Source organism: Octodon degus, unplaced genomic scaffold (assembly GCF_000260255.1).
Source record: "Octodon degus isolate 3935 unplaced genomic scaffold, OctDeg1.0 scaffold00047, whole genome shotgun sequence".
Classification (NCBI taxonomy): Eukaryota; Metazoa; Chordata; class Mammalia; order Rodentia; family Octodontidae; genus Octodon; species Octodon degus.
The window spans coordinates 13,843,766-13,855,825 of record NW_004524623.1 but is presented as its reverse complement, the minus strand read 5'-3'; positions in this window follow the sequence as shown (position 1 = coordinate 13,855,825).

The window sequence follows — 12,060 nt, the reverse complement described above, 5'->3', positions numbered from 1 at the left end:
TGGGAGCCTGTATAATAGGCTGATCACTATGAGTCCAATCTAGTATTGAGACCCTGAACACCCTGTAGACCCTTCCCTAAAAAACAAACCAAAAAAAAAAAAAGTTAACCAGTGGGGCCATATCAAGTTAAAGTCTGCACAGCAAAAGGAAATGACAAAGTGAAGAGACAACCTCCAGAATAGGAAAAATTTTTGTCATCGATTTCTTGAACAGATGACTAATATTTAGAATAGGTAGAGAATTTAGAAAAAGGAGGCCTGAAAAATAAAAGACCCAATCAAAAAACAGGCAACTGAAATTAATCCGTACTTTCTGTTAGGGTCTTCGGAGTGGCAGAGAAGCAGAAGTAAAAAAAGGAAGGGAAGGGCCTTTATTGCCATTGAGGAGGACAGGGAGAGGATGGAGGGCAGGGAGGTGGGGGGCGCTCTGACCCGAGACAGGGAGCCTGAGGATTTGTGGGCTTTGGCTAGGGGCGGAGTTTGGGGGCAGGTTGAGCAACACACAAGGAGCTGACTGGGGCTCCCTTGTGTGCGCTGGAAAGGTGAAAGGAAGTGGTACCCAGGGCTGGGGTGGGGAGGGAGGAGGAGGTGGTCAGTGGGAAGGTGAGCTGTTGTTTTAGGGATTCCGCCGTGTTGAATCAGGGCCGCAATAATTCAGCGGTTTGTACTTGGGCCGGAACCTATCACTTTCCAGAGGAACAAGTGGCCAGTAAATACATGAAAAAGTGTTCAGTGTCTCCAGCCCTTACAGAAATGCAAATTAAAGCAACACTGAGATTCTGTCTTCTCCAGATATAATTAACACTGAGATTCTATCTTACCATCAAGAAAACAAATAATAACAAATGTTGATTAGGATTTGGTGGAAACAGACGGATCCCTTCTACATTGTTGGCAGAAATGTAAACTAGTGCAATTACTGTGGGCATCTGTATTAAAATTCAAAAAAAAAACCGGAAAATAAAAATTGCATTCAATCTATCTCTGCCCCTTTAGATATCTTCCCGGTGCCCCTGCCTCCTGAGGGGCCTTCGTGCCCCTGGAGGGCACCCCACAGACAGAAGCTGGTCCTCATCTGACCAGCGGGACAGGCAGTACTGACTACTGCGTGCTGCTGATACGTGGATGCTCAGTCAGTGGCTGGATGTGGTGGCGCACGGCTATGATCCCATGTGGGAGACTGAGGCAGGACGATCACCGTGAGTTCGAGGGTGAACCACAGAGTGAGACCCTGTCTCAAAAACCAAAACCAGGGCTGGTGAGATGGCTCAGTGGTCTAAAGCACCTACTTAGAATAAGCTTAGCAAAGCACAGGGACCGCCATTCAATCCCCCAGCACCGCATGCCAGCCAGCCCCGCCCCCTGGTACTTTGCTAAGCCAACACACACACACACACACACACACACACACACACACACACACACACACACACACACACACACACTTTTTAAAAAAACCAAAACCATCAGCTTGTCTTGCTGCAAAGCTGCTGCGGGAAATGCTGCCACCTGCCGGCTATTGTCGGGAGCAGCGCGCGCTTGGCACTGACTCCAAAGGGAATTCTCCCTGGCTCGCGCCAGACCTCTTCATCCCTGTTGTCGGCTCTTGGCTTCTGCAAAGCAAGCCCAGGAACATGACACTAAAGTTATCCCCACTTTGCAGGCAGTGAAGATTGAGGCTTGCCTTAGATGTAAAGCCCCAGATGTGAAGCCAGGTCTGAGTCTATTTAGGAAAAAACGCAAGGATTTGAAAACCCAGTATTCATCTCTGGAGATCAAGTTGGAAAGAAAAAGGCATTAAAAAGTACACCTTGTGATTTATTGTGTTAGCAAGCAAATTTATGTCTTCAGAAAGGACCCAGATTTGTGCTGTTATTTATACACTGTGGACGCTGCAGCGCCTGAGGTAGATAGGGCCCAGCTGCCATCTGCTTCTGTGAAGTCCTTAGAGCTCAGGATGAGCTGAAGTGTCCCAGCGTTTCTGCCCAGACTGAACACAAAGCCGGCTTATAAATATAATCAGAGAAGTATGTTGAGTGCTGCAACTTTGATGAAAGCCAACTTTTTTCTTTTGTTCCTCTCCTTCCTCTCCTTCTTCCTCTCCTCTTCCTCCTCCTTTTATATTTAGGGTTTTTTTGTGGGTTTTTTTTTTTTTTTTTTTTTTTCAGGCAGGGTCTCACTATGCAGCTCAGGCTTGCTCTGAACTTGCTATGCAGCCAGGCTGGCCTCAAACTCACAGTGATCCTCCTGCCTCAGCCTCCTGAGTGTTAAGACTATAGGCATGAGCCACCAGGCCCATTGGAAACCTACAGTTTATACAGAAAAAAAAAAAGCAAGAGTAGCAATCTTAAAACCATGTTCATATTTGATCAAAAATACATGGGGCCGGGGAGATGGCTCAGTAGAATAAGCACTTGCCTGGCAAGCACAAGGGCCTGGGTTCAATCCCCGATTCTGCCCAAAAATAAATAAATAAATACATAGGAGTTGCTTGTGTGGTTGTCCATACCTGTAATCCCAGCCCTTCAGGGGGCTGAGGCAGGAAAACCACAACTGTGATCCATCCTACGCAACTTTCCAAGATACTGTCTCAGGATGGCATTCTGTGCAGAGGGCTTGCCTGGCACGCATGGGCCTGGGCTCAACCCCTAGTGCCTTGTGGCAAGAAATACTGCAGGATAATGAGATTCACTGGGAGCATGAATCTTGACATATAAAGCTTTAAAAATGGGAGCTTGAGGTTGGAGAGATAGCTCAGTTAGAATAAGCACCTGCCTGGCAAGCACAGGGTCCTGAGTTCAATCTCCAGTACTGTAAGAGAGCAGAGACAGACAGAGACAGAGACAGAGACAGAGACAGAGACAGAGACAGAGAGTTTGGCAGAAATAAAGCCATAAACTTCAATAAGACAATAAAAAGTCACAAACATGTGCAGACCCATGGCCGAGCTACCATCCACCGAAGGCCTCAGCCCAGCTGAAAATGTGCGCAAGTGGTCGTCAGAGGAAGCCCCTACTCCCAGAAAGTCACTGTGAACCACCCCATCAGGGGAGGACTGGGGAGAAAGCCTCTCCACAGAAGGAATTCTCTGTCCTCAAGCATGTGTGCCCAAGAGTTTAGGCCCACGCAAGTGCAGAACACCGTCTCTTAGGAAATTGGGACAGGAGGTGGCACTGATGGAAAGGTAGTGGACGCAGGCACTGCGCATCCTCAAGACCTGCCCCTGCTCCCCAAGTGGAGGAACTCCCCTCAGGTGTGGATGGCAACAGTGATGCTCCTTAAAGGACAATATGTGAATCTAGATACTGCGGGGCGTGGACAAGCATGCCTGTAAACCAGCACTTGGGAGGCTGAGGCAGAAGGATCACTGTGGGTTCAAGGCCAGCCAGGGCTACCCAGTGAGTTCAAGGCCAGCCTGATTCTCACAAGACCCTGTCTAAAAACAAACAAGTAGAGCCTAACTCCGAACCTAGGTTTGTTTTCTGTATACTCCTTTGCCCTTTGGGGGCCTGCAGCCAGAGCTGGTAATAATCCAACTTCCTTACTTTAACCAGACAGCACCTCGGCTCAGATTTCAGTTTCTGAAGATGTGTGTAGAAAAGAAGGCTGTGCCTGCAATACCAGCTCTCTGGGAGGCAGAGGCAGGAGGATCCTAAGTTCAAGCCTAACCTAGATAACTTAGTGACTAAAAGAGACCTTGCATCAAATTAAAGGAGGAGGGGGTCACTGGGGGTGCCGCTCAGCAAAGGCCTACAGTTTAGTCCCCAATATTGCAAACAAAACAAGTACACACAAAACCAGGCACAGGAGCAGGTCTGGCCCCTGGCCCACGTGCTCACCCTGCTCTGGCTCAGCCGAGCCTTCCCGGTGCAGCAGCTCCTCAGTGAGACGCCTTCAGCATCCCCACTCCCTACCCCCCGCCCCAACCCCACTGGCCATCGGCTGAGGGTTGGTCTCCTCTCTGTGCCGGCTTTCTCCCCCTCCTCCCCTCACCATCTTTCCCTGTCAGTTAGTGCACAGCGCCTGCATTCGGCTCCAGGTCCCGTGCTACACACAGACTTGCGGAAACAGAAAAGGTGTGTGTGTCGGCTAGGTTCCCAGCACACGGGGCTTGGAGGTCGGCTCATTCGGGGGACACATGTACACTGCGGCAGACAGCAGGCCTTGCTCTGGTGCCAAGATTCAGTTTAGAGTCAGCAAAGGCGTAAAACCTTGTGAGCCGGATGTGGCGGTGCACACCTGAAATCCCAGCGCTCGGCAGGCTAAGGCAGGAGGATCGCTGTGAGTTAGAGGCCAGCCTGTACTACATAGCGAGAATCTATCTCAAAGAAAGAAAGAAAGAAAGGAAAAGAAAAAAAAAAGTTTTATCCATTTGTCTTCAAACAAATTATTTCTGTTCTAATAGATCCATTTTGATTTTAGTTTAGTGCATGATGAGAGATACGGTTCTCAGTGCAGCCTTAAGCATGGGATAGTCAGTTTCTCTCGCACCACTTTTAAAGAGGCTCCCCCCCTTTATGTTTTTGGCCCCTTTATCAAAGATCAAGTGGACATGCCAGGGGTTGTCCCTGAAACCTTTATTCTGTTCCATTAACTGACACATCTGTTTTTTCAATACCATGGTGTTTCAATCACTGTTGCTTCATATTATAATTTCAAGCCCAGAATTGGGATACCCCTGGCATGTCCTTGTTGCCTAGAATTGCTTGTTATTCTGGGTCTCTTGCTCCATATGAACTTTAGGATTGCTTTCTCCAGGTCTGTTACAAATGTTTTGATTGGGATCGCATTAAATCTATGTGCCAGTTTTGGAAATATGGCCACTTTAACTATATTGGTTTTGCTTATCCAAGGAACAGGATACCTTTCCAATTTCTAGCATCTTTCCATTTCCTGATGTCCTGTTTGATTTTTTTCAGAGAACTATAATTTTCATTGTAGAGGTCTTTCACTTCCTGGGTGAGGCTAACTCCTAGCCTCACTTTTGTTGATGCTGTTGTGAACAATCTTGTTTTCCTAATTTCCCTCTCAGTGACTGTGCTGCTGGTGTACAGGAATGCTAGTGATTTTGAGGGTTGGCTTTGTGTCCTGCTGCACTACCAAATTTGGATATTAATTCTAGGAGTCTTTTAATGGAGGTTTTGGGGTCTTCTGTAAAGAGGATCATGACACTGCAATCAGTGATGATGTAACTTCTTCCTTCCCCATATAGCCCTTTTCTTTTTCTTGTCTTATCCCCTTTTATCTCATCCAGGCGTCTCAGGGCAGGTAGCTCTCACACCCTTACTCCGAGGGCCCTTGAGCACCCACTGCACCATGAATCAATCCCAGCATCACACACTCTAGATTCAGCCACTTCTACAAAAGCCCACCTGTGCCCGCCTGAGGCTTTGGAGGACATTTAGGTGCCAGCAAATAACCATCTCTTCTGGAGAGAAAGTTCTCACTCGTGAGAAACGTGTGCCAAGTCTTCCTATCAGCTCCTTCACTGCCTACTCCAGCGCCATCTTGCTTGGCACCCTAGAAAATGAAGAACGCTGCTTTCTAGGCCTCTCTGCAGCCATAATAAAGAGAAGCGTCAGCAGATCCCTGTGCTAAGAGGAGACCATGATAAGCTAGGAATGCGTTTTCCAAACAGAAGAAAATGCAACTATCATTTCTCACCTGTGGGGAAAGACACAAAATGCACCCTCAGGCCTGAGTAGCTGTCAGGCAGCGTTCCTCTCAGGACAGCGTAAAGCTACATTGTCGCTGGCATGAGCCCGGCTGTGAGGTCGTACCCAGAGATTCCTTCCTTCCCGCCCTGCTGCTCCCCTCTTCTTGTCTCTCTTCTCCTCTTCGTCCTTCCTCTCCTCTAACTTCTTCTTCTCAGGAGTTGAACTTAGGGCCTTCATAATGAGCTACATCCCCAGACCTTTTTTTATTTTTTATTCTGAGACAGGGTCTTGTTAAATTGTCCAGATTGGGCTCAACCTGAACTCTCCTGCCTCAGCCTCCAGCCATCACATCTGGCTAGCACGTTGTCTCTTGTCCTCAGGCCCCCATTCAAGCTGGTGTGAAGGGAAAGGGCCAGGACCCCGCTTCCCCAGCTCCTCTGTGGTTCCTAGGAGGAGTATCTCCCTGCTCATCTCACTGGCCAGCACAGAATCCCAGATCTACTCTAGATTATCAGCCATGGGAACAGACCTATAGGAACATGGCAATGTTTTAAAACAGCACTGAAAAAGAAAAAGGCAGGACAGGCTCTGGTTCTGAAACAGACCATGAGGGCAGGTTGGAGTGATGCAGTGTTGCCGTGCAGGGCTGTGCACCAGAGGCCTTGTGCAGTGCGAGTAGAGGGGCTTCTCTCGTGACCCTGAGTGGTGGGGCCAGGAGGGCTGCCAGCAGCTGTGAGGTGGGGAGGAGCAGCAACGCCGCAACTAGGAAAACAACAGCATTCCTGGGAGTGCTGTCTTCATGTGGAGATAATGTCCAAAGGTGTGTGTGTGTGTGTCTGTGTGTGTGTGTGTGTGTGTGTGTGTGTTAGGAAGCAGGGAGTTGTCCGATCACGTTTGATTCCAGCTAGAACCCATCCCACATAGGAAAGGCAACTCGACACCAAAATCACAGCGCCACCTGGGCATGGTAACTCCTCCTGGGATCCCAGTACTTCGGAGGCTGAGACTGGAGAACTGGGAGTTTGGCTCCCACCTGAACCACATATTAAGACTATCAGAACATTTTTTTTAAAATAATAATAATAATAAGAAGCAAGGGGCAGGGAGGTAGCTCACTGTGGAGACCTTTGTTTACTCCCCATTATCAGGGGGAAGTATCATGGCAGCATTACAGACTGAGGGACAGCCAGGGCTTAGCACAGACCAGGGCCCTGGTGAGCAGAGCCAAGCGCAGGGAGCCTGGCCCATCACCAGATGGGCGGATTTGATGGCAGAACTCAGATTCTAGGGAACATTAATCCGAATCCCATTTGATCTAATTACAGTAATCCCTCGGTTCACAAACACAAGCGTTCAACAAAATTTTGCTTCTGTTTGTTCTCTCTGAATTAGTGACGAGCATCACTGAGGTATCTCCCTGCTCTGACACAAGGTGGCAGCTTGCTTTAGAGGAGGTCATGGTCACAGACAGGGGTCGAGAAGCTTTTCAATGTGCGGTTTAGCTCATACAGTGCTGTATGGCTTTGTCCACTCCCTCAGGGCCCAAAGAAAGCGCGGAGCAGGCGTGGAGCTCAGGGACAGCACCAAGCAGGCGTGGTGTGTGTGTGTGTTTGTGTGTGTGTGTGTGTGTGTGTGTGCGCGCGCGCAGGCGTGGGGTGTGTGTGTGTGTGTGTGTGTGCGCAGGCGTGGTGTGTGTGTGTAGGAGCAGGCGCGCAGCTCACGGACGGCGCCGAGCAGGCATGGAGCTCAAAGCACGAAGCAAGCGTGGAGCTCACGGACAGCGCAGCGCACTGGCGAAGGAGACGAGGACGTCCAGAGCCAGGATGGTGAGTGAGAAGGAGGTTTGCAGGAAAATTGCCTCGGAATCGAAGAAAATAAAGAGAAGCAGGAGGGCCGTGCTCCGGGCCTGACCTGGCCTGGCCTCGAAGCCCACGACAGCCAAGTCCATGATCCAGACTGTCCTGAAGACTAACGATGCCCTTGAAGGGGCTGAGGTGGCCAAGGGGGAACAGTGTCTGCCAAGCAGGGGACACAGAGCTGGCGAAGGCAGAGACGTCGGTGAGGTGGCTGGAGGAGGACCAGCTGCGGGGACAGCGTCAGTGATCCCTGATCTCCGAAAAGCCAGGAGACTGTCCAGCGATGTCTTATGAGAAAACCCCCTACAGCTGCGATGTGTGATGAACTTAAAGACAGGGCAGAGTGGCTTGCTACATTCTGCGAGCCAAGTGGCGGCCGCGGTGTGAGAAGCGATGGCGAGGCTGCCGGTGCTGACCAGGTTGCTGCAGAAGAGCACAAGAGAGAACTCAGAACTCACGAAGGCAGAGGCTATCCTACTTCGCAGGTGTTCAGCCGGGTTAGAACAGGGCTCTTGGGGAGGAGATGGGAGCAGCAGGAGGAAAAGGCACTGGCAGGGCACAGGCCCACGAAGGACAGAGTGCGTCTTTAGCTGTGTCTGATTAGGAGCACGGATCTGAAGGTGAAGCCACTACTAGTGCACTATTCTCAGACCCCTCCACATTCAAGAACAGAACGTGAGCAGGGCCAATGCCTGTCCCGCGGAGGGCCATTGGGAAAGCTTGTGTCACGAAATGATAGTTCACAGAATGGCTACAAGAGATGTTCCTGCTCACTGTGAAGAAATATCCAACAGCCAACTGCCTGAAAGGCGCTGCCTGCTTCAGATGGACAGGAGCCCAGCCCACCTTCCAGCCTGGGTGCTCCATGTGGATGCTAAGTCAAGCTCCAAAAAGCTCTTTTCATGTCACAGAAGAGATGGCCTTGCCTCTGAAAGAGTTCTGGGGGAAGTATTTCAACAGCCTCCACTGCGTCAGCCTCATGGACAAACCCAGGAAGACGTCATGTACCAGACCTTAAACCCAGCCTGCAGCAACTGTAGGCAGAATGCATCACTGAATGTGAGTTTCTGGGATCTGCTGCACGGGAGTGGAGGAGACTGTGGCCAAGGGCAAGAGTACGGGTCTGGATATCGATGGAGCAGACCCAGGGGCTTGTTGAAGACCATAAGGAGGAGCCGGAGATCGAAGAGTGCGAAGCAGGAGTTCTTGCTGAGGGACATCTGCTGAGGAAGAGAAGGATGGGGTAGAGGTCCACAGCTATATGACCAAAGCCATTATGGAAAATGGGACGAGGGCCAGGATTCCTTTGAGAAGCACCACCCCAGCACAACTGTAACTGTTGAATCTGCTGAAGGATAATGTGACCTCTCACCTCAGGAGGGTTATGCAGTGCAGGAAAACACAAGCAACATTAGATCGATTTTTCATCAAAATACATTGTGCATCTAAGTGACAAAGAAAGGAAGACCTGAGATCTGTCTGATGTCCTTATGGATGGGGACTCTCCCTCCAAAATTGACCTCCCGCCCACCCACCTTCTTGTCCACCACACCAGAAGTTGCCTCAAGCAAGGTTATTGTCTCTGTCTCCACATACACTGCACTGTACTTTGTTCATATTTTTATGGTTTAAAATACACATGGTTCAGAAGGATTGACCCTATTCACATTGAACCTTATGGGGAAATCTGATTTGGTTCATGACCAATCTGGATCATGACCAGAATCATAGAACAAATTAAGTTTGTGAGCCAAGGCGCCACTCACTGTGCATGAATAATATGGGGGTGGGGTGTGCCTGGAAACTCCCTAGGCTCTGCTGGAAAACCACTTTCTCAGGGGTGGGGAGATAGACCAGTAAAAAAGGAAGAAAGAAAGAAAAAACAAAACCACTTTCTCATCCTATCACAGGAGAGGCTGCATCCCAGCCTGGTGGACCCATCTTCTGTGACTTGCAGACTGTGGGCCAGGAGCTGGGCCATTCCCACAGCAATGCGGAAAGGTGGTGCCTTCAACAAGCAAGGGGGCTGGCAAGATAGCTCAGCGGACCAAGCGCCTGCTTTGGCAAATTGAGGGACCAGGGTTCAATCCCCGGTTCTGCATACCAGGCTGGCCCCCCTTCTGGGGCGCACTGAGCCAGCAAAGGAGCCCAGGTGTGGTGGTGCACATGGGTGTGGTGGTGCACACCTGTAATCCCAGCAATGCAGAGACTGAAAACAGGAGGATCATTGTGAGTCTCAGCTGCCTGCCAAATACATAAAATGAAAAAAAGAAAAGAGAGAAAGCAGCAAGGCACCCATGGGGTACAGAACACTGTTTGCAGTGTTTCAGGCTCAGCAGCAGGCAGCAGGATGGCACAATCCCTGCCCCAGAGGGCTTCCTCACTTCCCTCCCTGGATAACCGGGACAGAACATAACAAAAGTTTGTGGGGGTCAGGGAGATGGCATTGGCCAAGCAATGGCCGTGACTCATCCACATGGCTGACACTGACAAAGGATCTATAATCTGAGGTACAGGATCTCAGGATAAATCCTGAGGGGATTTCACTGACCTTCTCAGACCCAAAAGCTACAACTCTTGTTGCATAGGTCCTGCTTTACCTTGGTCTTAACCATCCAGCAGAAAAGTATAAAAACGAAGTAGAAGAAGTAAAGCCATGGTGTTATGTTGAGCTGTAGGGGACTCAGGTCAACAATTTCTGACATTGCCAGTCAAGCGGAAGACCCAATACTATTAAGGGCTACTGGACTCTTTTAGAATATTTTGCTGAGTTTACACACCTATAATATTCAAATAACAGAACTAAACAAGAAAAGGGGATAGAGATGAGTGTCCGTTTTGTATCTGTGTATTCAAAATGGTTAGAATAGATATATAGTTACATTCTCTTAATGAATAGAGGGATTTGTTCTAATAGTGTTTGTAAATAGAATATCATGTCTGCATCTTGTACAGCAATTAACCACTAGAAAGAATGTATGCAATGTGTTAATTATTGAAACTGTCCTACTATTTTGGTTTGAAACTGTCTCATTGCTATTTCTCAATAAAATTATGGAAAAAATAAATAAATAAATAAATTTTACTTTTCAGAGAAAAAAATAAAAAAATAATGTGGTGGAGAGTATGCAATGTGTTAATTATTGAAACTGTCATACCAATTTGATTTGAAATTGTCACATTGCTATATGTCTCTCAAAATTATAGAGAAAAAAATAATGCGGTGGCAGGGGCCAGGGAGATAGCTCAGTAGAACAAGTGCTTTCCTGGCAAGCGCGAGGGCCTGAGTTCAATCCCCAGCTCCAAAAATAAATAAATAAATAAAATAATGTGGTGGCAAAGAGACTTTGCTTCGTCTTATGAGTCACTCAAACTTTAAGTGAACTCACTCTTGTTTCCTAAATCATATGTGAAGAGAGCCGGAGATATAGCTCAGCAGCACAGCACCTGCCTGGCAAGTGTAAGGTCATGAGTTCAATTCCTGGTACCAAAACAAGAACAAAAACATATGTGAAGCAGTTTTCCTTTGTAAGCAGTCTTATTTCTGATAAATGCTGTTTCTGACAAATGCTATAAAGGCCCCATGACTGTGCCTTTTGTTTTGTGATTAAATAAACTGAACTCCACCTTTCTGGAAAGTACCTGCTATTTCTAGAACCCGGACCATCTACTTCATCGCCACTGTGTTCCTGTCCTCTGGGCCGATGTCCTGACTAGAACAGTCAGGGGAGCCTCTGTGTGCTGCAGAGTGCCCTGCTCGTGCCCATCTGGGCCTCAGTGAGCATCTCTGGCTACTTGCCATAACAATACCCTGAATTTGTGTGTGTGTGTGTATGTGTGTGTGTGTGTGGCCAGCTCAGCCCACCAGGGGGCGGGCTGGCTGGCATGTGGTGCTGGGGGATTGAACTGCGGTCCCTTTGTTCTTGCTAAGCTTGTTCTAAACAGGCGCCCCAGACCACTGAGCCATCTCACCAGCCCCAATACCCTGAATTTTTAAAGTAGCTCTGAAGTAGTAATCTTTTTTTTCTTGCTCCTGATTTTATTTAGTAGGAGTCTTTTAATTGCACACTTTTCTATATGCAGCCCCAAGCTCTAGCTCATTTAAAGATATAACAGGAGCAAAAGTTTAATGCATATATAAGCTAATTTAAGACCGTTATCTTAGGGCTGGGGAGATAGCTCTGTGGTCCAAGCACCTGCCTGGCAAGCGCTAGGACCCAGGTTCAATCACCAGTATATGCAGTGCCAGCCCCAGAACCCTGGCTGTGCTGTGCCAGCCACTGTGGGTGGTGGTGCATACCTGTGATCCCAGCACTGGGGAGGCTGAGACAGGAGGATCACTATTAGTCCAAGCCACATAGCGAGACCTTGTAGCAAATAAATAAAAGATTTTTTTTTAAAAAAAGACAGTTTATAAGCAGAATCACTATGAACTCCAACGTTATCTACAAGAAAAGTAATCCAGATCAGATGCTATCTGTATGGAGTTTCTGAAAATTGCCAGCACATCTCAACATACTGCTACAGCCACTGCTACAGCCACTGGA